Source organism: Lonchura striata, chromosome 1, assembly GCF_050655825.1.
Source record: "Lonchura striata isolate lonStrDom1 chromosome 1, ASM5065582v1, whole genome shotgun sequence".
Taxonomy (NCBI): domain Eukaryota; kingdom Metazoa; phylum Chordata; class Aves; order Passeriformes; family Estrildidae; genus Lonchura; species Lonchura striata.
In genome coordinates, this window is record NC_140703.1 from 18817695 (window position 1) to 18839098 (window position 21404).

Here is a 21404-nt window from a genome sequence, read left to right on the forward strand (position 1 = left end):
TAACTCCTTCTTTTAATATTATATAAAATTATATAAAATCAGTCTCCAATCCGATTTCATTTCTATAAGCATAACTAGATTCTGGAAAAGAGATCAGGTTCTGACCCAAAATCCAATAGATTGTAAGCATTCTCTCAGAGCATACAGCCCTAACCTATAAGCACAGAAATACAGATCTCAGCTGCCTTTGGGATGCTCCTATTTGTATGGATGTTTCAGCCTTTGACAGAAAGGGAAGCAAATAATTTATCTGGACTTGGAGGTCACATGTAGGACACAATTTCCTTCTGCTGGAGTGGATCAGTGTACAAATCAGAAAAATGTGAACGGGGGGAGAAGATTCTGGGCTGTTTCTGCACTGGGGTGTGTGAGTGCACCACTGTTAAACTTCAGGAAATTGTCGGATGAGGAGGAGGAGGGAGCAAGAGTGGCTTCATCTGGTTTTCAGTGGTAAACTGCAGAAATGCTTTCCAGAGGTCAAGGACTGAAAAAATTTTGCTCACAGACTAATGCTTAAAACCAGTGAAAGATTTTACTAAGGGCAAAAACTGTGCGTTTTAGCTTTAATTTTAAATGGTAATTTGGTAACAAAAGTATCCAGCATTCATAGATGCCTTAAATCACAACCTTTTAGAATGGAATGTAGTCTTTCAACTACTTTATAACCTAAAGTTACCATGATTTGGGGGTTTTAGACCTTGGCAAACCTTTATCTTGAAATAGGACAACCTGTTAAATATTTCAGTATGGCCTGGTGTGAGGTTTTGCTTGTAGCAGTAAATGTGCATGAGTTGGCTACAAAATTTACAGCTAACCTTAGATCCTGAAACCTACACCTTGCCTAAAAATACTTGGCTTTGAATTTTTTTCATTTCTTCTTTAGTTCCTATTCCTACATTAATATATATGGTTTTGGGATGGTGATTGAAAGGTGTTTTAACTTAATCCAATGACATGCCCAAAAAGCTTAAAGGACTGTAGTATTAATAAGTATTCTCATTAAAAAACTGTTTCCTTATGTGGGTACATTAAAAAAAATTATAGTTATATTTTAATTTAGTTTTCATTTTGCATATCCAAAGATTCACCCTGTGTGTACTTTTATAATATGTGACAGAAATTTGCCTCTGAATTCAGAATAAATGTATGAAGGAGATGCATGTCCATGTCAGCATAGGATTTGGGACCTCACAGAGTCTGAGGGGAAACTGATTGGCAACAACCACTGGCAGATGTTTAATTATTGAAAAAAATTAAAGTGGGATATGAAGCGATGTGAAGAGTGATTTTTTTTTTTTCATTTTTAAAATGGGAAGTATCAACAAGTGTTCTGAAAATCACTAAATTGCAGCACAAGAAGGGATATCAAAATGTCTTTTGGGCCATCCCATTGCCTTGAGCACAGGTGGAGTTAAGAGGTGTTTAGTTTCTATTTAAAGATATTCTTTAAAACAAACAGACTTTACACCCTGTCCCGAGAATCTGTTGAATTGCTTCATAATAATCACTGTGAAAACTGGCATTTTTACATTTCCTTCCCTTGGGTCTATATTGAATATATCTTGCTACAATTTGTTTGTCACCCCAAATCCTAATTCTTCTAGGCATGAAGGGTACCTTATTCTCCTTCTCCTTTACCCATTTGAAAATCAGTTCCTACAACCCTTCTCATCACTGTAGTCTTTTCTCATGTTCCTTGTTCTTGCTCTTCTCATGCCAATGTATTTTTTATTCTGTTCTTGGTTTTGCACAGAAATACAGACTTTCCCATCACTAATGATAAGAAACAGAATTTATAGTCCATTTCTTCTTGTAACTTCTTTACAGGCCACTCTGTGCATAGTTTTTTTGCATATTTGGTAGCCAGGAAAGCAGTAAAACAACCGTGTTCCCAATCTCGCCCTGTTTTCTGGGTTCATTGTTCTCTTCAGTTTTAATTGCAAATAAATAATTGAAAATGTGTTTAGAAGAGTCTGCCCTTTTAGAACACAAAGAACAAGGAGTTCACACCATTTTGAAAGCAAACACAGGGAAAGGCCTGTGTTGGGTCAGCTCCATCTCTGATCCAAAGGCCGGATAGGAAGGGCCATGGGTGGGTTGGGAAAGTGCACAGGAACTCCAGTGTGCTCATTCATTGAAAAGTGTGAGTTCCCAAACCTCCATCCCATTTCCAGAGACAGAGCCAGAACTCTTAAAATTCAGGAACAAAGCTCTGTGAAAGCACTGTGTACACAGACAGGTCTTTCCTCCTACTCATTTTTCCTCCCTATGGCAAAGCCACTCCTCATGTGGCCTGGCCTCTGCCACAGTTTCTCCCACTTTGGTTTTTCCAGCACTTCTTTAGCCTTGGGTTGGTCCTTTCATTTCCACATTTGTTTAATAGTCCCAACTGCCTTCCTGCCCTCTCTGCAGTTTTCTTTTGTACTTAATTTTGCTTTAAAAGAACTTTTCTTGGTTTACTATCAGTCCAAAGTATAACCAAACCCAAGAGGGCCACCTACATAGTTTATAGGATATGAATATATGTGTGGAGAGTGTACAGAATTTAACTTCTGGCACTGAATTGTGTGGATTTAATCTGAAGTGGGATTCACTTCAAGGAAATCAGGGGGAAGAGGAAGCTGGGAGGGCTGTGGTTTCTACTGACTCACTGCAACAACAGTGACACAGGTTTTATGTCACTTATTTCCTGCAATGAGGAACTTTTCTTGATTAGAAACCTGCCAATTCTAGGGAAGAGGAGGATGTAAAGTTATTCACCTCTAGACCTTGCCTCAAAACTTGCACGTGGGGCAGATGAAGAATTTAACTAGCACTGAGCCTGCTATGGTTATACACAAGCATCTTCTGTGTCACCTGGGCTTTGTGCTGTGCTCTTTGGATGCTGAGCTTCCCTTTCAGGGCCTTCTGCACAATAACAAAACTGCATATGAGCTTCTACCAACCATCTGTCTGTGGCCCAGTGGTCATAGAAAAATGTATCTGGAGCTCCTTCCTTTCCCTCTGGGCCAGTTTCTCCAGAAATTTCCACATAGTTCCCTTTGGCAGCCCTCTGCTGCATGGGATTTGGGCCTGTCTGCCAAACTGACTCCACTTCTGGAGCTTTTCGCATGCAGTTGCTCTTGGGAAACTCCTATCAGACAATTGGCATTTAATTTTCTTGGCAGTTGTGGGTTCTATAATCTTAGATGCGCTTCTTTATGTCAAGTGATGTGTGCTCTTCTTTCTTTTTCCCCAACATGTCATTTATTTACTAGATAAAGGAAAAGCACCACAAACTCTTCCTTCTGTTAGATTTGGATTCATTCTGGCTTCTAATGTGCCCAACCAAAGTCATGAAGGTGCAACACAACATTTTATGCTCTCTGTGGTTATCTGGAGTCCAGCATTTCTATCTGTGCAAAATGATTTCCTCCCTTCCAACCTATTCCCTCAAAACCACTTAATGGGCTAGCCCATAATTATATGTGCTTCCTTTTCCAGTAAAGAGGAAGGAAGCCTCCAAATCAGACGGACGTCACTTGGGCTGCAATTTCTGCAGAATAAATGTGTATTTAGATCAGGAAAATATCTCATCCTGCCAAAACCTAGATAGGAACTTATCTTCCTCTTTTTAATGGGCAATCTAAAGGTCAAGAGCTGGATGGAGACAAATGGTGACTTTGTGCCTGATGATTGCTTTGTTGATTTGAGATGTAATCCAGGAAGTCACTGAAAGCTGCCTGCAAGCTGATTCTTGCCATTTCATTGCCCCCCATCAATAAAAATCAATGATATGCAGATCTATTCACCTGGAAAATAATGGTTATAGTGGAAAAGTTCTCAAAAACAATTTTCCTACCCCATTCATCAGTTAAAATAGTTTCCTTTCCATACAGCATATATATCTATGTGTGTGTATATGTATAAAGGCTTACAGTAGATATTAAAAAAATATTTAAAGCCATTGTATTTGGATAATACTCATGCAAATCTGAGAGAAATAGTAAATAAAGTGATTAGACTGGTTAAAATATTTTTAAATGAATATTCTAAAGTATTTCCTGATGTGAATATACTTGTAAAAGATAATAATTTATTCAGTGTTTAAATATATTTTACTTTAATATAAAGAAAAAGATAATTTGGTATCAAGTTCTTTATAGACTTCATCTTTCTTTATTCAGTCTCGAGGCCATATTAAGCTTTTGTGGGATTTGGACCCATCATTTTCATTGCTGCTGCACAGAGCAACACCACAAATTCTTGTAGACTTTTTATTTCTGCATTTTTCACATCAGCACCACTTCTGTGTCTACTTGTGCCTGGCTGGCACTGGATTTTGAAAATAAGCAACAAAATTCCAACAGTAAATTTTCCTCCAGCTGGATGTGCCATGGTTTAGTTGAGGTGTTAGGGCATGTATTGGACTCAATGGTCTTGAAGGTCTTTTCCTCCCTCGTGATTCTGTGATTTGTGCTTGGGATTATGACAGAGCACATGAACAAGATGTACATGGAATTCATCGGCATCCCTGGTCTTTCCATCCAAATTAAAAGCAGGTGTTCAATTATTTTGTGATTCATGTGATAATTCCACAATATCACTTCTTTTGTATGGCCAAAGAAAAAGGGGTTTTGGTTTTTTTGGGAAAAGCTGTCATGGGTACATCAACCACTGCTCATTCTTCCTCACTTTCTCCCCCCCCCCGCCCCCCCCCAAAATAGCTCTGTTTATCAAGTGCCAATTCAGCACAGATTATTTTTTATATTTAAAATAGTAATTCCACTCTTAGCAAAAAAGCTAATAAACTTCCCCATTTTGCATCTGTATGGTTATCTCATACTAGGTTTTATAAATTTTCCGATGTGTGGGTTAGGTGTGTTTATAAAGTCTCCTCAATTTGTTTTTGAGGCAATTAAAAAAACTTAGGTCATACAGATTTGAGACCTCCCACCTTCACTTTGAGATTACAGAGTTCTTCAGTTAAATCTGATATTGAGCCTAGGTGATAAACAACATGATAAACAAGTGATAAAGCTTGGCTCAGTGGGACATGTACAATACTCCAAGAAGTAGAGTTTCTTTCTGCAGGGAAGAGAGCAAAAGAGAAAATTCTGCAGTTGTGAACTCAAGGTAGCTGTGTCCTTTCTGCACTTGGTTTCAATTCTGCTGCTGTGTTATTTGATGGGCAATAGGAATTTTGAACAGGGAGAAGCAAGTCCTAAACAATATTCTTCTCCCTAGAAACTCAGGAGGATGGAATGCTGTAAGCTCTTGCTCTCTGTAGAACAAATGCCAGCATGCTCCAAGTTCCCCTGTAGTGGAGCTCTCAGGGTTCATATTTTGGCTGATCATGAAAGGCCAGCAGCTCTCAGCAAGAAAAGCGAGTTAATAAATCCACAGCCCACATTTATCTTCCTGAGCATTTCACAGCCTCTCCAATTGCTTGTCTCCCTCCCTGCATGGATGAAACACTGGGAACCAGCACGGGCCAAAGCGCTGGGGCTGGCACAGTGCCCTGGCTGGGCTCTGAAAGGCAGCTCTGTCTGGAGGGCAGAGGGCAATGCAGCACCACCAGAGGAGTGCTTTTAGCAACTGGGCAATGTTTTCCTGCTCTTTCTTTCTGCAGCCAGCACTCACCATCTGGGGGGAGGGTGTGAGACACACATTACAATTATAGCTGGATGCTGTTTCCCACGATTTGGAGCTGCAGGAGCATCCATCATTTTGCATGCTTGTTTGACACTGATGAGCTGGTAATTAAAGGTGAGCTTTTAGTGCTGCTGCTTTCAGGCAATCCTGCCATTGGAAACATCTGCTGGTGCTTTAGCACCTGTGCACTCACAATAAGGCAGAGCCTGCTGCTGTCCACACAGGCAGATTTATGGGGTGGGTACAACATTCTCATGGCCTCCTGGGCCTCTGACTGGTGGCCATGTGAGCTTCAGGGTACTGGAAGTACCTTGTCTGCACTTGGACACTGCAGCTGGAGGTCCCAAAGTGACTTCTCTCCTCTCTTTGCCATCCCTCTGGTGCTGTGGAGTACCCCTATACTTATATATTTGATTCTTTTTTTTTTCCAAAAATCTTGTCTTGCATCTGTAACTAGCACATCCAGAATTGTCATGTCCTTTGAGATTATTTTTTTCTAATCAAGAATTTATTTTAGTTGGCACTAATACTCATTTAATGATAGTAAGAACTGGCAGCTCTTCCAATTTCAACACCCATCAATTATTAATTACTTGCTTTTGTGTCTATAACTTCTAAGGAATTATAAGATTGTGTTCTGTTATACAAATGGCTATTAATCCTGCTTATTCCTGCAAAGTGTTTTTAGAGCTTATATTTAATGTATTATTTAATCGCAATCTGCCACTAAGGAAACAATGCTTGAGAGAGGGATGAATATGTAACCAAACTGTGCAATTACAAACTCCTCAGAACAGCTGTGAGAAATCCACCTGCTGCTGGGATTTTCTTGAGGATTATTGTTTTCTTAGCTTTTCCTGTGAAGTTTGTGTGACTCACTCCTTCTAAGCAAGTAACCTGATCTAGAATCAGAAACCCAACCTGTCTCTTCCTAGCAAAATTACAAAACCCAGAGGAGGAAATCATGTCAAGACTTGTAAAACTCTCTAAATAAATGTTCAATTAGATGTCACTAGAGACACTAGGACTCACCTAACACAATTCAGGCATCCCAAGTGAGGATAAATTCCTCTCTGAAAAAAATTATTGTACTTCATTACTCTACAGTTTCCCAGCTGAGATAAACTCTTCTTTTTTACAGCCTAGCTTTAATATTTCAGAGCATTTTCACCCAATGGCTGAAGGGCCAGGGAAACAGGGAATTATCAATCACCATTAGTCTGGGCAAAAATGTGCAATTTGTTGTCCCTAGAAGGGGAGAGGACTGCCAGGAGCTGCTGGGACCCTGCCTCCAGGTAAATCATGTCCTTAGGAAGCACTGCCTGCCTTCCCTGCTCTGTCTGGGTAGAGATCCTGTCCCTGGGAGAAGGTTTTTCAGGATTCCCTGCTGCACAAGCAGCAGAGTAGGTTTGAAGGTACCATTCATCGGCTGAGGCAAAAACCACAGAGAGCTCAGCTTGGATAAAAACAAGCCAAGTTTATCCCAATGAAGTGCTCTTACCTAAAGAGAGGGAATGGTCCATCCAGTGGTCTTTGTCACCTTCTAAATATCCAGCTCTGCAACCCTGCTCCAGTTCCCAGGCAGGTCACAGACACTCCCAAATTTGCTGGCCATTATGAGTAGTGGGAAGAGAGCCTGTGGGGGAAGGGGTCATGAATCTGTAAGATTTAGGAATGTAGGGCTGCTTTAGGACATTAGTGCAAACAGAAAAACCCCATTCTTCACACTTCAGTGTAGTCTGGTGAGTATTTATACACTGGAAATCCATCCAGAAAGGCTTCCTAGATGCTTTTTTTTTCTGACTGTGTCAGAGAACAGCTTTCCATCCATGGGACAGCTGTCTGCTGTGGGGAGCAGCAAGGTTAGACCTGGAGAAATCTTTTCCCCAACTTTAACAAACTTGAAGGGAAACAGATCAGCTTCTTTCCTGAGATAAGAAGTTCACTGCTCGAGAATATTTAATAGTGAAGATATTTGAAATCTCTGTATGCCAGTGCTTCCATTCTGAAGATTCTGAAGCTGAGAAAACCCAGTCCTGCATCTCCTACCTTTAGTCTTTTGCGGGTTTCAGGTTACAAATACAAGAAGTGTATTTTATATCTAGATGTAATATTCTATTTAGAAAGCATATCTAGAAAGTATGTATAAATTTAATGAGTATTTGAATGACCTTCTCCAGTCATGTGATTTAGTTTTGGGCAGTTTTAGAGGAGCAGAGAATTGGACTCAGTGATTGTTATTGTTGTCTTCCAACTTGAGATATTCTGTAATTCAAACTGATTAGCATCAGCCTCCTTCTCCCACTATATTAAAATAGTGTGAATGTGTTCTAAATATGAGAGAGGACTAAATAAAAAACAATTAATGTATTAATTAATATGACTAAGTGTCTGGTGAATTGTATTTCACCCTCAAAATCCCCTCATTGGTTAGGAATTCTATTCTTTCCTATTAGGACAGATTTTCATCACACTGGGGATCAGAGAGAATAATTGCCCTGTTTCCCAGAATTACATCTGCTCTTTTTTTTAACAATAATGGGCTTTTTTTTCAGTTCAAGGCCCTGCAAAAGAGGTTTGAGTCCTGTGGGGAGCTGATAGAGCAGCTCAGCTGCTGTCACTGGGTCAGGAAACAGTGCACAGGTGCTGGGAGTGGTTTTCAGCTGCCAATCTGGGAGCAAACACAGCCACTCCCAAGAGCAATAAAGACCATTTGGTGTTGTTTTCTTTTTGGTTGGTTGGCTTTTTGTGGTTTTTTTGGTTGGGTTTTTGGTTGGGTTTTTTTCGTTCTTATTTCTCTTGCTTCCAGCAGTGATGGTCCAGAAAAAGGCTGCCCATAAAGAGAACTTTAGTGAGGTATTTTAGATTTTCTCCCCTTTCCACTCTGTGTTTGAGAGCACTTGCTGGCTTCTTTAAGCACCTATTAAATATTGAAAAAATGAAGGCAGGGGGCAACTCTGAGATAAAGTGTGACTGGTACTTAATTACATTTCCTTGAAATGAAATCACTAGGATTAAAGAAAACATCAGCCCAGCCAACATTAACATCCTGAATAAGATCTGCTCATGTGGGTTTCTGACTAAACATAAACCCCAAACTCCCTCAAATTAGGGAAGAAGCTTTATCTTTATCTCCTTCACTATTCCCCTTCTCTCCTGTTCCAGTACAGAGACACTAATATTTCAGCATCTCAGAAGTCAATCAATAATTTCAATTTCAGATCCTGTATGAAATCTTATCGCTGGCTTACTATTTCCATGTTGCTTTCACCTTGGAAAGTAGGAGATTGAAGCCAAGATTTTGTGTGGCTTTTCTTTTTTCCATTAGTCATTATGCAGAAATTTCATCATTTCTCTTTTGATCCTCTGTGTATAATTTTTCTCTTCCCCATGTAAAATAATGCAGAATAAAATCACTTTTAATTAGTTAAGCATACCTGGAGAGCTGTTGAAGTCAATAAGTGATCATGTAAATTCAGGCAAACACTTTCAGTTTTTAGATTATCTTTTTGGAACATTTTTGGGGGTTTTAGTGAAGTTATCAAGAACATCCCTAGAGTGAAGGAAAGGTGAAACAGGGCCTGGGGTTATGAGGAGAAAGGAATAGAACTGGAGTCAGAATTTCCAGCCGTGAAAATAAAGGAAATTCTAGAATGAGGTTTCGTTTGTAGAAGTTATAAGTTAATTATATTTATTGCCAATTTAAAAAAATAGCATCTTCCTGTTCTGCATAGTGGCTTCTTCTGGTTTTGTTGGGTTTTTTTTAGTATTTCAATTCTTTAGAGGTGTCAGTAAAAAAAATTGGTTTACTCTTACATCAATGTATGTATTTATAACTTAATATCATTTTTGACCTAAGCATAATTTAATGGATGAGACAAGAAGTAAACTGGTCCAAACAAGTTCTGCCATATTTGCATGCCCTTTATCTAAGAAATAAACCTTCTTCCCTCAGTTTTGTTACTTGTGGAATAACTATTACTTCTTAAATTTCTGCAAAGAGTAGATTGAACTGTAGTAAAAGGTATCTTTTCTGTATTAGTGAAGAGGGGCTGTAGCTGCTAGTAATTACACCTACACCTAAAGGAGATTTTTCAGTTGGATTTTAGAAAACTAATTTTTTACTGTGTTCTATAATAGCTTTCTACCCAGGGGTAGAACCAGGATTTTGCAGTTGGGGGAAACAATTTTTCAACTCTGAGTCAGAAAGTGTAAGTACTTCAGGTAATTTCTGAGTTGGAAAGAGCTTGTTTGGGGCTTTAAAACCACCACAATATGTAGAACATAAGTATGTCTTTGAATATTAAAAATACCTTCTGTTACTCTTCATATTCATAAATACCATCTAAACCTACATATTAAACAGGCACAGCTTGATAAGGAAATCGCTCATTTTGCACAGTAATATTTACATGTTTGTACCTTTCTTCTCTAAACAGATATTTCTTGGTATTTCCACAGCACCTTCTTCCTGCTTATCATGGAAAGGTGTGGAAATGCACCCAAATGAAACATTAAACCCCTCCTGGTGCTCTTGCATCTCGCTAAATTGAATAAGAAAACTATTTTCCTAAGAGATTTTTGTTTGTTTAGCCCTAATCTAAGTTTATAGATGGTGGTATTAGATATTTTCTCCCCATACCCTTCCAGTCTCAACTGCTTGATTGTTCAGACATGCCCAGTGGAGAGAGCTCAGCATCATCTCTGTTCTGTAAAGCTGTGGGAGGAATTATTGGTGTGGTTTTTCAGACAATTCGTTTGTGACTCCCATCATAAGGTACTGAATTAATCCAGTGCTTTGGGGGAGAATAAAAAGGAGTGTGAGACAAGAAGCATAGAAGAATCTGAGAGGTATTAAAATATAATCCCACACACATGATGTGACAGAATTCTGTGTAGATGAGGCTTTACTCCAGAGAGATTAAATCTTCTGGCTCTTTGTCAATACATCCTTCCCCCACTGTGTGATGGAAGGGGAATCTGCTCCCATGGGCCTTGGAAGGTGAACAGGAAGCAAAACTGTTGTCTATCCCATATTCACAAAGCATTTTATTGAAGATCAACTTGAAATATTTGGCAATCTGTGAGTCATTACCAAAACAAGAGAAGGTTAATCATAACCAAGTTTTTATAGCAGTAAATAAGAAATTCAGTGTGGGAGCTTGCTTTGAAAATAACCAGGAGTAAAACTGAATTTGGAGCACTGGGTGGGGATGTTGGGGGCATAGCGTATCTTACTTATGCTCAAACAAAACAACATCTGTTTAGCAAGATGTCTGAGTGCTTATTGACTGATTAATTTGGGAATAATAAAACCTTTTAACAAATACAAGAGCTGCCAAAAGGACAAGTAGGAGAATTTTTATGGTAACACAAGCTGGTGTATTTAATATTTACAATGCTTTAAAGGAATGTATTTCTATTTTTCTCTCTTTCCCTCTTTTCACTTGCTGCTACCTGGTCTTTTTTTTTTTTTCAAAAGCTGCTATTTTATAACCTGCTGAAAAATGGAGGGTGAATATTTTGTTAATATTGAAGCAATGTTCCAACCAGATCCTGTGTATAGAAATACCTTTGCAAAGTAATAAGAAAAATCTTCATTTAAGAGGTATCAAGTAGAAAACTGTATGGGAAGGTTTAAGAACAGAGGGGAAGCTTATTTTCCCTTGGATGATGGAATACAGTAGAACAAACCTTAGAATCAACCTGAAAATTTAACTTATTGCCATTAAGTGATTTGTCTCTATACAGACTATTTACTTAGAGAGGGTAGATAGCAAGATAAACATTGGTGGTGAAAAAAAGTCACTTGGGATTGTCACAACTCACATTCCCAAATCAAAGCTACAGTGCTTCAGTCTGAAAGAGAAGAAACAGGCTTGGAATCCTGTGTGCCAAAGTAATCTTGTTACTTCCTCTTTGAACTTCCAGCCTCATTTTTATATAGGAAAAAACTGCAATTCCCTGACTAAAAACTGACAGGCTCATTTCCAGCACCTATCCAAATCTTAACCAAGTTTTTGTTGGGTTTTATGCCCCAAAGAATGCTTTGCTCTGAACTCAAAAGTCCTTGAGGGGATGAAATACCAAGAAATATCTCTATCTGTCTAAAGCTGCTGATGGCAGATATGATAGAAATTATATTCTGCATTCTTTTTATGTGACTGATTGCAGTAATTAAATTAAACTAGTGCCAAGTCTTTAAGCACACACTCTGGCAAAATTTTATCTCCTGTTGCAGTTTGCATGAACCTTTGCGATGATGCAAGGCCTCATTGGCAGCACAACGGTGTCCAGCTTTTTATTTGCATTATCTTGCTGTGTCACATGTGCCTTGATTGGATGTAATTGATCAAGGGCTGTTCTTTTGCCTTTATTGGATTTTTACATTAATCAAATTGTTCAGCCTGGAAAAGAGAAGCTCCAGGGTGACCTATTTGAGGCTTTCCTGTACCTAAAGGATTTTTTTACCGTTTTACTCAAAAATTTGCTCTTAACGAGTAGCAAATTCTGATTTCTTTAAACACTTCTCAATTCAGACAAAACCAAAATCCTTCCCATTTCATCCAGAGTCAGTGGAATCTTTACAAAATTTTACTTGCGGAAAAGCTTAAAACTCATAATTCCTAATATTAAAGTGAACTTGCATTCTTTCATAATCAGTAATGCACAAGAACAGCTGGCCATACATGCTCCTCCTTCTCCAGCTAAACTAAAGGTAGCAGCATGTTACAGGGTAAGCCCTGGGGCTTCTCAGGTGTAGAATGAGTAAATTTCATGCTGGTAAAATCTAATTTTACCTCCCATCACCTCACCCACAGAGAGGGGAAAAAAACCAAACAAGATGCAGCGTTTTTTTAAATCCAGTGAAAGATAAAAATCCATAGATTGCAGAGCTTAGAGAAATCATGTCAGTAGAAGAATTCTGTAATCCTTCCTCTAAAACAGCTAGATGAATGCTACAGGTAAGAAACTGAAAGCTTATTCTTTAAGATGGGGTTTTTGGTACTTGTGTGTGTACACACACACTTTCCCAGGCATTGTGTAGAAGAGTGGCAGGGATTTGCTCAGGTGAAAAAATGATGTTTTTGAGATAAACGGCTGATAAAGTCAGGAGCAGAGTCATTCAATCTGAGATCAGTGTGTCATTCTGTCAGCAGCCCCCAGCTACAAATCCTGGGAGTTTATTAATAGAACTGTTGGAAAAATGCTGAGTCAAAATCATCAAAACACTCTCTGGGAAAAAGTTGTTTTTTTCTTAGCTGGCAGAAATTAGGTTTCCATGGAAACTTGCCCAACTCACCCACATTTTTCCCTGTGTGAAACCAGAATTCCAGCCATGGGATGAGCACAAACTGCTTGGCAGCTGTGGCTGAGGGCTCAGGGAGCTGCTGGAACAGCACCTCGAGGTTGTTTTGAAAAGCTGAGCAGAAATATTGCATCACGCTGTAAACAAGGTTTGAGGATTCTTGTCCTCAGAAATCTTGGAGTCTTTTCCCAGCAGGCAACACATTTCACTCAGAAAAGGAAGTCTTTTGCCCTGACTAGTCGATTAAAAAGCTGCCATGGCTCATACTTCAGCTCTGGACTTACAAAACATTCCCAGTGCTTTTACAGAAGCCCCAGGCTGGCAGGAGCAGGTTCTGATCCTTGTCTGAGATGAACTTTTCATCATTGGTGTGGAATGGTTTCAAAGGTGTCAGTGAGGAGACCTCTGGCTTGTGGTAAGAAAGGTGTGAAGGCAGTGGTTGCTCAATAAACCTGTTGTTTTTTGAGGTTTTTTTTTTTAAGTCCAAGTATTTGTGTGCTGTGAAAGAAAAATTAGTCCTCAACTGGCTTTTAAAATCTGTATGAAGACTATTGTTTCCGAAAATTTGAAATTGTAAAGTTTTTTCAAGAAACTAGGTGACATTTGATGTTATTCCAAGTTTAGACTTATTAAAATATTAAAAAATAAATTTAAAGTGTCTTTTCTAAACATAGCAGGTACTCAGCTAACACTCCATGTGTTAAAAGATGTAGACAAAATCACTTTAACCCCTCCTTGAAATCAAAGCACCGAAACAAAAAAGAAAATCACACTTGATAGCTAAAATCTCTCATCTTGGTTGTGTTCAACTTCATGGGTTTTGTGTATGAGCAATGTTTTCATCCTGTCCTTCCAGGTGCAGACTTTGCTGTACTTCTCCTTGCTGAGGGCTGCTGTCACCATTTTAGTCACGCTCCTGTTTTGTAAGCTGGGTGTTTACAGTGTGGTGAGAAAATTCAGACCTTTGCCTGGGAGGCAGAAAACAAATGGAAAAAATCATCCTTGCAGCTGTGGAGGAAGCAAAATTAGGTCTGAACTTACATATTTTCAACCCTGAGTAACAGCAAAATGTTGCACATCCTTGTGATGAACTCAGCATCAGCTGGGCGAGGCAACAATTGTGCATGAGCAGTGAGGAGGTGTTGAACAGCCAAACAAGGACAATTTATATTCATTTTTTCAGCACACAGACACGTATGACTGCACCCCACACGTGATCTGTCACATCCTGTGGGCTCATGTAAAGCTCTGAGTTGCTGCTGTCACAAATTACTTCTACATAAATTTATTTAACTAAGAGTGATACTTGTTTTATTGCTTCCAGGCTTCTCTTTCCTCCCCTTTCCTCCCTTTTCTGAGTTGCAACAGGGACATCTTGGCACTAGAAAATTAGAATTTCTGAACTTTCTGAGTACCTTTCTTAGCAGGCCTTTTCCAGGATTGCCATGCCAATATCCCACCCCAGTATTTACCTTTACAACCAGAACTAAATAACCAGCATTTGCTGAAGTACTGAGGACTGTCAGCTTCATGTTCAGGCTGTGGCTATTGCTGTTTCTCACCTATGTAGCTGTAATATTTTCCTTAGTTTTATTCTTAAACACGTGATGTGATCACACTCCTTTTCTTCTACTCTCATCGTATGATTTCTTTCAGAGTCCCAACCTTTTCCTCCAATTAAATAGAATTTTGTCATTAGCTCCTCTTCCTTCAGCCATTTTACCTGAAGGGGGTCTCGGCTTTCTGGTCAGTCTCCTGAAGATCTCACTGTTTGCTTTTATATTGTTTATTTTTGCTTCTATATTTATTTTTTAAAATTTGCCTTTGAGGAGAAACTGTGTGATGTCCTTCACTATCATTGCTTATTTTTAACAATAAAGATATATCCTTTTATTAGGTGGTGGCCTGTGTCTTTTCCAAATTTTCACATTTGTTTCCTTACTCTCATAATCCCTCTCCTGTTCTGTTTGTCTCCTCTCCTTACTGGGTAATGAGAGTGATTTTCTCAGGGGCCAGGTATTATTTTCTGTTTCTTTAACCACATCTAACTCAAAATGTCTTTTCCCAAACCTTTTAACATCTAATATGATCTGACACGTGAATTAAGAGTCCAAAGTCTTGTGTTTTATCTCAGCTTTTAGTTTGTTCCTTTGGGAGAGCTTACCTGCATGGGAAGATAAAATAGGAAGACTTCTTTTCTAGGATTTATGTGTGTGGAAAAGGTTAGACATTCAAAATCCTGGTTGCAAAATGGGACTACTTTTGACAAATGAAGTGCCAATGCCCTCAGGGAAACACAATCTGGGATAATATGTCAGTTATTAGCTGGCAGAAAATCTTAGGTACATTTCTGTACCCTCTGTTATTTAACTGTGAGTGTGGAGTGGCCCAGATTTTTTAGTGTTCTTGCCTGTTTGAAACCCTCTGGGTTGGTATCAGGAAGCCAGATCTCTCCAGCAGATTATTCCCAGGATACCTGACATGTTCACACACTCTGCTTTAGCCTGGGTTGGTAAAAATTGGGCTGTTTTTATAACTGTATGAACCCCTTACCTGCAGGTGGCTGCTCCTTTTCTGGCAGTTGCTGCTAGGGACAGGTCAGAAATGTTCAGGCTCCTTCCTCCACACTGTGGGGCAGGTTTTTGGTGATAAACCTTTATCTTTGAATGATCCTCTGAACATTCCTGCCTGTTGCACAGGTACAAGGGCTTTGCTTGTAGTTTTTTATCAACTTGTTCTACAGGTGTGAAATATTGCAAAAAGCAAATCAGGAAAGGCAGCGCATCAGCTCCTGACAGAATATTAGATGCCGAGTGATGTGAGAGTATCTGCATCAGAGAGAAAATAATTCTTCCATGAAAACCTGTCAAAAGTTACCATCACAGCATTCACAGTAATGCAACTTCCAGCAATTAAAAATCAAACTGTGATACCAATTCTTCTTTTTCTCCTGGTAGCCTTTGTTGCCCTGATCTTAAATGAAATCATGCTGTCTAAAGGCTGCAATGACATCTCTTGTTTTGGTTTAGAAGAAGAAAACGGGTTTTTTTATCAGCATTTGACAGGCAGTTTGTCAGAGCTGCAGTTTTAACTGCACTCCTTCTGCCTGGAATAGCATCAGAGATGAATATTTTTTCCCATGTCAAGTTTATTGTTTGAGATCCACTTCTCACCTCAGAAAAAGAGAAAACCTCTTCCCTCTTCTCCCCCTGGTGAAAGGAGAAGTTCCCACATCCAGCTTTGTCCTGGCACATCCTCTGGCATAATAAGAGGAAGTCCCAGGTCTGGAGCACTGCTTTTGTCACAGCAGAAAGGGCTACAGTAGTCTGGGAAAATAAAAGTGAGCAAGAGCAGCATGTGCTAAAGGTCAAAGGGTGGGTTTCACTTGCTTTTTGCATGTTTGCTCTCCAAAATGTTGCTGGTTGATCAAGCCAGTTGAGTTCATCTTCCACAATTTCAGTGAATGTTAAGGATGGAGTAATGGGGAAAATGGTAACAGAATGGAAAGAAACAGATCCCTTGTAATTTTTAAATGGGGACTTGAGGGGATGGTAAACTCTCATGTGGGAGAACTTTGCATAACACAACTAAAAATCGTATTTCCAAATATTAGAGTTTGCCCAGCATAAATCAGTAGCTGTTTTTCCTAAACAAAGTCTGTGGTTTACAACAACAGCAAAACTCTTATGATTGAATAAGATCATACTTAGTTTGTGCTGATTTTGGGGCCTCTCACTCTGTTTCATTGTCTAATTATTGTTTTCCCCTTTGCTGCTTGGGTTTTGTTCTATCACAGACTATATGTAACAGCAGTTTTGGTAGCTGTGTATCCAAAATAATCCCAGTGAAATTAGGAGATGTAAGAAGGAAATCTTACAGGCTTGGTGTCCGTTCTCAGTCATTCACACTGAGGGGTTGGAGTGTGTCCAGGGAAGGGAATATGGTGGGGATCAAACACAGCTTGGACTTGATCTCGGAGGTCTCTTCCATCCCCTGTGATTCTGTAATCCTCTGGTTTAATGTTTGAGTGTTTAGGATGCTCATTCTCTGCAATTTGCTCAATTCCTGATAACAACTTGCCATCAGTTCTCTGGGGTTTTATCACACTTTCAACTTTTAAATCCAAGTACTTTCATACAGCAAAGTATTTACTCTTGAGTTTTTGTAAAAACTAAGTGTATTGAATTTCTCATAGAAGATTTCTGTCTGTCTTGAATCAAATATATTTTACAGGAAAATATTGGTGAGCTGTACAGACTAAAGGCTAAAATTTAAGGAACTAAATGCAAACTACAAAATGCCTGTCTAGAATTTACTTAAATTTCTATCAATATAATATTCATGATCTTTAAAATGTAGAATTTGCTGTATTTTCAATGATATAAATTCTAGCTTTGGGTAATATTCTCATTGCGCCTGTGCTATAGCTCAAATATTGTAGAAAGATATTTGCCCTGGAACTGAGGACAAATATCCACTTTAAAAATGTATGCTTCTAATAAACTCGTCGGAGTTTTTTTGTTTGTTTTTTTGGGGTTTTTTTTGGTTTGGGTTTTTTTGTTTGTTTGGTTTGGGGTTTTTTTTGTTTGGTTTTTTGTTTTTTTTTTTTCACTCTCAGAGGTGAAATTCAGAGAAAGCCATATTCATTTCATACTTTCCCTTCCTGAACAGGTATGCACTGGTTTCTCTGATAGAAATTGTGAGGGGAACAAAAAATCTTTTTAAGCAGTTTCCATTCCCTCCCTATCCTGTAGGTATTACATCAACAGAGAGAAGAAAAAGAAGGGAGAATGGTTTCATCAATATTGTTTTCTTTACCCTCTGTACACCCTCCACCTTCTGTTAAAACTATTACAGCTAGAGGAAGTAATTTTTAGAAGAAAAATCCTGTTCAAATGGAGGAAAGGCTGGGGCTTGCTTCCTAGAAAAAGGAAGACTACAATATGAAACTTGCCCAGAGCACGTGTCTACTGTACAGCTCAAATCACCACTACTTTCACTCTCAAAATTGGATTATAATATTGTAAAAATATTAACTTTACACAGATGAATATTGCATTGACATTCCCCCCCCAGTTTGTTTGTGACAACTCCATGATCTGCAGACAGAACATCAAACCATTTTAACAGCAGCTCCTGTGGAGTTTCATATGACCCAATTTTTTTCCATCTTTGCAATGAGTGTGAGATGCTGGTGATAAATCCCAAATGGAAGTAAGTGGAGTCCCCCCCTGTCCCCATGAAAATGTACAATGTACCCTCCTATTTTTGTGGTGGGTGGCTCATTTGGCAGTTTCATGGAATGAGTTCTGTGTTCAGTTTTCATTCAATCTGCCTGAGCTGAGTCCCTCCTAATTAAGGAGATGAATGTGCAAAGTTTTAATTGAAATCATGAAGAGGCAATTGGAAGGTTTCACACTGAGGGGCAAAAGTTGTGCTTTTTATATCTATTGTACATAACATGCCTGACTATTTCCCACAGGAATCAGAGATTTACGGTCAGATATCCAGGGTGGGGTTTATCCATGTGCCTGGAAAATGGAGCTTTTGGTAGAGGTCATGATTTTAAGTCCTTTTTTTTTTTCACTTGTCCTGTGTTGAAAAGGCTGATATTGAGAAGCAGGGGTTGCTTTCTATAATTCAGAAGGGTGTGAGGAACAATAACAAGCAGCACTCCTTGGGATGGGAAAACTCCTCTCTTCCCTAGTGAGCAAGGAAGTCTCTCCACACCCAGCATTTTCCAGAGCCCATTCACCAGAGAGGGGAGCAAAAGAGGAAACTGAACCCAGGATAGTGTGGGGATAAGATAAAGTGGGATAAAACACATGAAGTCATGTTTCTAGAGGTGTGCTCCTCAGGGTTGGGAACTTCTTGAATGTATATTCACTGGTGATGCTTCATCAAGGCACAGAGTTAAATGAGCAAGAATTCTAAATTAAATTTCCTGTATGTATATTTTTATGTAATGATTGAAAATGAGGAAGCAGAAAAAAGGTGTAAATAAAAGGGGATGGGGGAACTTGGCAGGAGTGTGTTTCTGCAAATTACAGTAATTTTTGTGTTTTAGAAGGTGCTCATAGTTTCAAATCTTGCCCAAAACCAGGAAAACCCCAACTCCTCAACTCCCAAACATAAATTACACCAATGAGATGTCCAAGATACAGAATTCTTACTCCAGGGTTCTGAACAACACCACTGATATTTTGGTGCCTTAAGAGTATTTGTTCCCAAGCTGCTGAAACTAATTTTGAACTCATTAGCTCAGCTGCTTTTCAAGTGGCTGTGATGAATCAGATTCCCTACACAAAAACAACACCTGACTGACTCTTGAGATCTTGGCATTACCAATATTTTATTGTTTCCCTTCACTGAGGATGCAAAACAAAGCCAGGCTGGTTGCAAAGCCCAAATTATCTTGACACATGAAGTTATAAGAGACAGACCAGGCTGCTCGGTCTACCAGGGATGGATCCAATACAATGGAAAACAGTCTAAAAGAAAGCTTTTAGACCTGGTAACAAGGAAGAAATTCTGGAAAAAACATAACTTTTCCCTAAGAATCCCAGATAGATTACCCAAGCAACTCTTCAACAAAAAGTGGTGGATTTTGACCTAAAATTCACTCCTGAGGCAATAACTGCACATTGGTATAAATGCACCAAGAACCTCTAACCAGAAACTGGGGGATTGTTAATTGTGGACATCTGTTTGGAGTGTCTGCCACTGCCTGGTGATCACACATGGGATAGAGAGAAAAGAAAATATTTTCCTGCAGACAGGAGCCTTGTGAAATCTCTCTGGATGGTCTCTCACAAGTTGCGAATGGCTCAGATTTGGGTTTGTTTCAGTTGGCACAGTGAAAATGAAAAACATTTTTAACCTTCTCTTTTCAAAGATCGGTTCAGAAGGGTGAAAAGCATGAATCTGACTGAAATGTGATTTGAAAGAAATGCCATGTTTGATTTGTACTTCTTGTACAAGCCAAAATAAAGCACTTCAGATATCAACATTTAAAGATCTTATTCCAGCTGTGGTCAAAATAAACAAACCAGAAGTTTAGCCAGCACACAAACATTACTCCAATAATCATTCTTGATTTCTGTAAAACCTTTGGGGATCCACAAATTGTAATCCCATTTATTTACCTGTAATTCACCTTACAGGGTTTCCAGGGTGAGCTTTAGAGGTCTGCTTGTACAAAATTCCATTCAGATAAAATATTAAAAGCTCTTTTCCAATTGGAATATTTTAAAGGAAGAGGTACCTACAAGTGTCTGATCACCCAGAGAATATTTCCCTTGAAAAATGATGTGGTTTTGAGCAACATGAATGCAGTAAATCTTAAGGTAAAGTTAAACACAATTTTTCTTCTGAGCACCTGTAAATTGAAGTGACCAGGTTAAAATAAAACCCACAACAGCCTCCACACCAAAATAAACAAAGAACACCCCCACCCCCCAAAAAAGCCACAAACTCTTGTTTTTTTTTTCTTTTTAACGAACAGAAATGCAGCTGTAATGCAGACTGGGTAAGGATTTTACAAATAGGATCCTTAATTGCACAGAGGGTTTTTTTCTTGTCAAATAGGACTTGATGTGAAATGGAGGAGTGATGTAAAAATTAATTTTCAGCAAATAGTCAAAACAAAGCAAAATATAAATGTAAAAAAATAGTGATATTTTAAATTTCAATTCATCTTTATGAAAACATTCTTTATTGGTGATCATACAGTTCATATAAGTTGCAGCTAAGAAAAAAACGAGTAAACAATTCCTTGTCTCATAAAATCATAAAAACAGAACGCCACGTTACAATTAAAATATTAACTAATATTTCAGCTTCCCCCCGCTTTTCTCCTCAAGAAAATGCAAAACAAGTTTTGATGAGGAAAACTTCCTTTGAAATTATTGTTGTAGCCTTTTAATACAGCCCAGTGTGTGGTGTTGGCCTTCCTCAGCAGACAAGCATATTCCTGAATTTTCTCACTTTCAGGGCACCCCACTTCCCTTCTGCAAAGCTGATTTTAGTCTTAACCTCTCAGTCAGAGGCTTCTTCTGTAAATGAAGAGGAGCAGCAATGTTATTTGGGGGTTTTTAGTTTTTTTTATGGGCTTTTTAAAAATATGATCAGAAGCAAACAGTGGTTTTTCAGCCTAACCAGGCCTGGGTTCTGCAGCTCCCCAATTTGAAGCTTTACCAATGAATGCCATAAAAACCATAATTTCAGAGCTCTCTGCCAGCTGGTGAAATTCATTGACTATTTCCAGAACAAGAAGAAAAAAAAAAGGGCTACATTAACAGTAATCCAGGCTTTGGAGGAGGTACTCCTGGTATCAAAGGCAGATTTTTTAAAGTAAAACTTACTGGTCCATAGCTCAGACTGCTTTTGACAGGTAAATTGTAGCCAAACTGATTCAAATTAGTTTGGAATTCTTATTCCTACTTCAGAATTAATAAAAATT

At 38.8% G+C, this 21404-nt stretch overlaps 1 long non-coding RNA gene across 1 annotated transcript in view; it reads left to right on the forward strand.

Annotated features, from left to right (window-relative positions):
* The window catches only part of LOC146768615 (uncharacterized), a 29790-nt gene extending 14954 nt beyond the window's left edge, over positions 1–14836 (forward strand). Inside the window, exon 3 of the long non-coding RNA XR_014958239.1 lies at positions 13800–14836. This is a non-coding gene — a long non-coding RNA (uncharacterized LOC146768615). The remainder of the gene's footprint in view (positions 1–13799) is intronic.
* The last annotated feature ends 6568 nt before the right edge of the window (positions 14837–21404 follow it).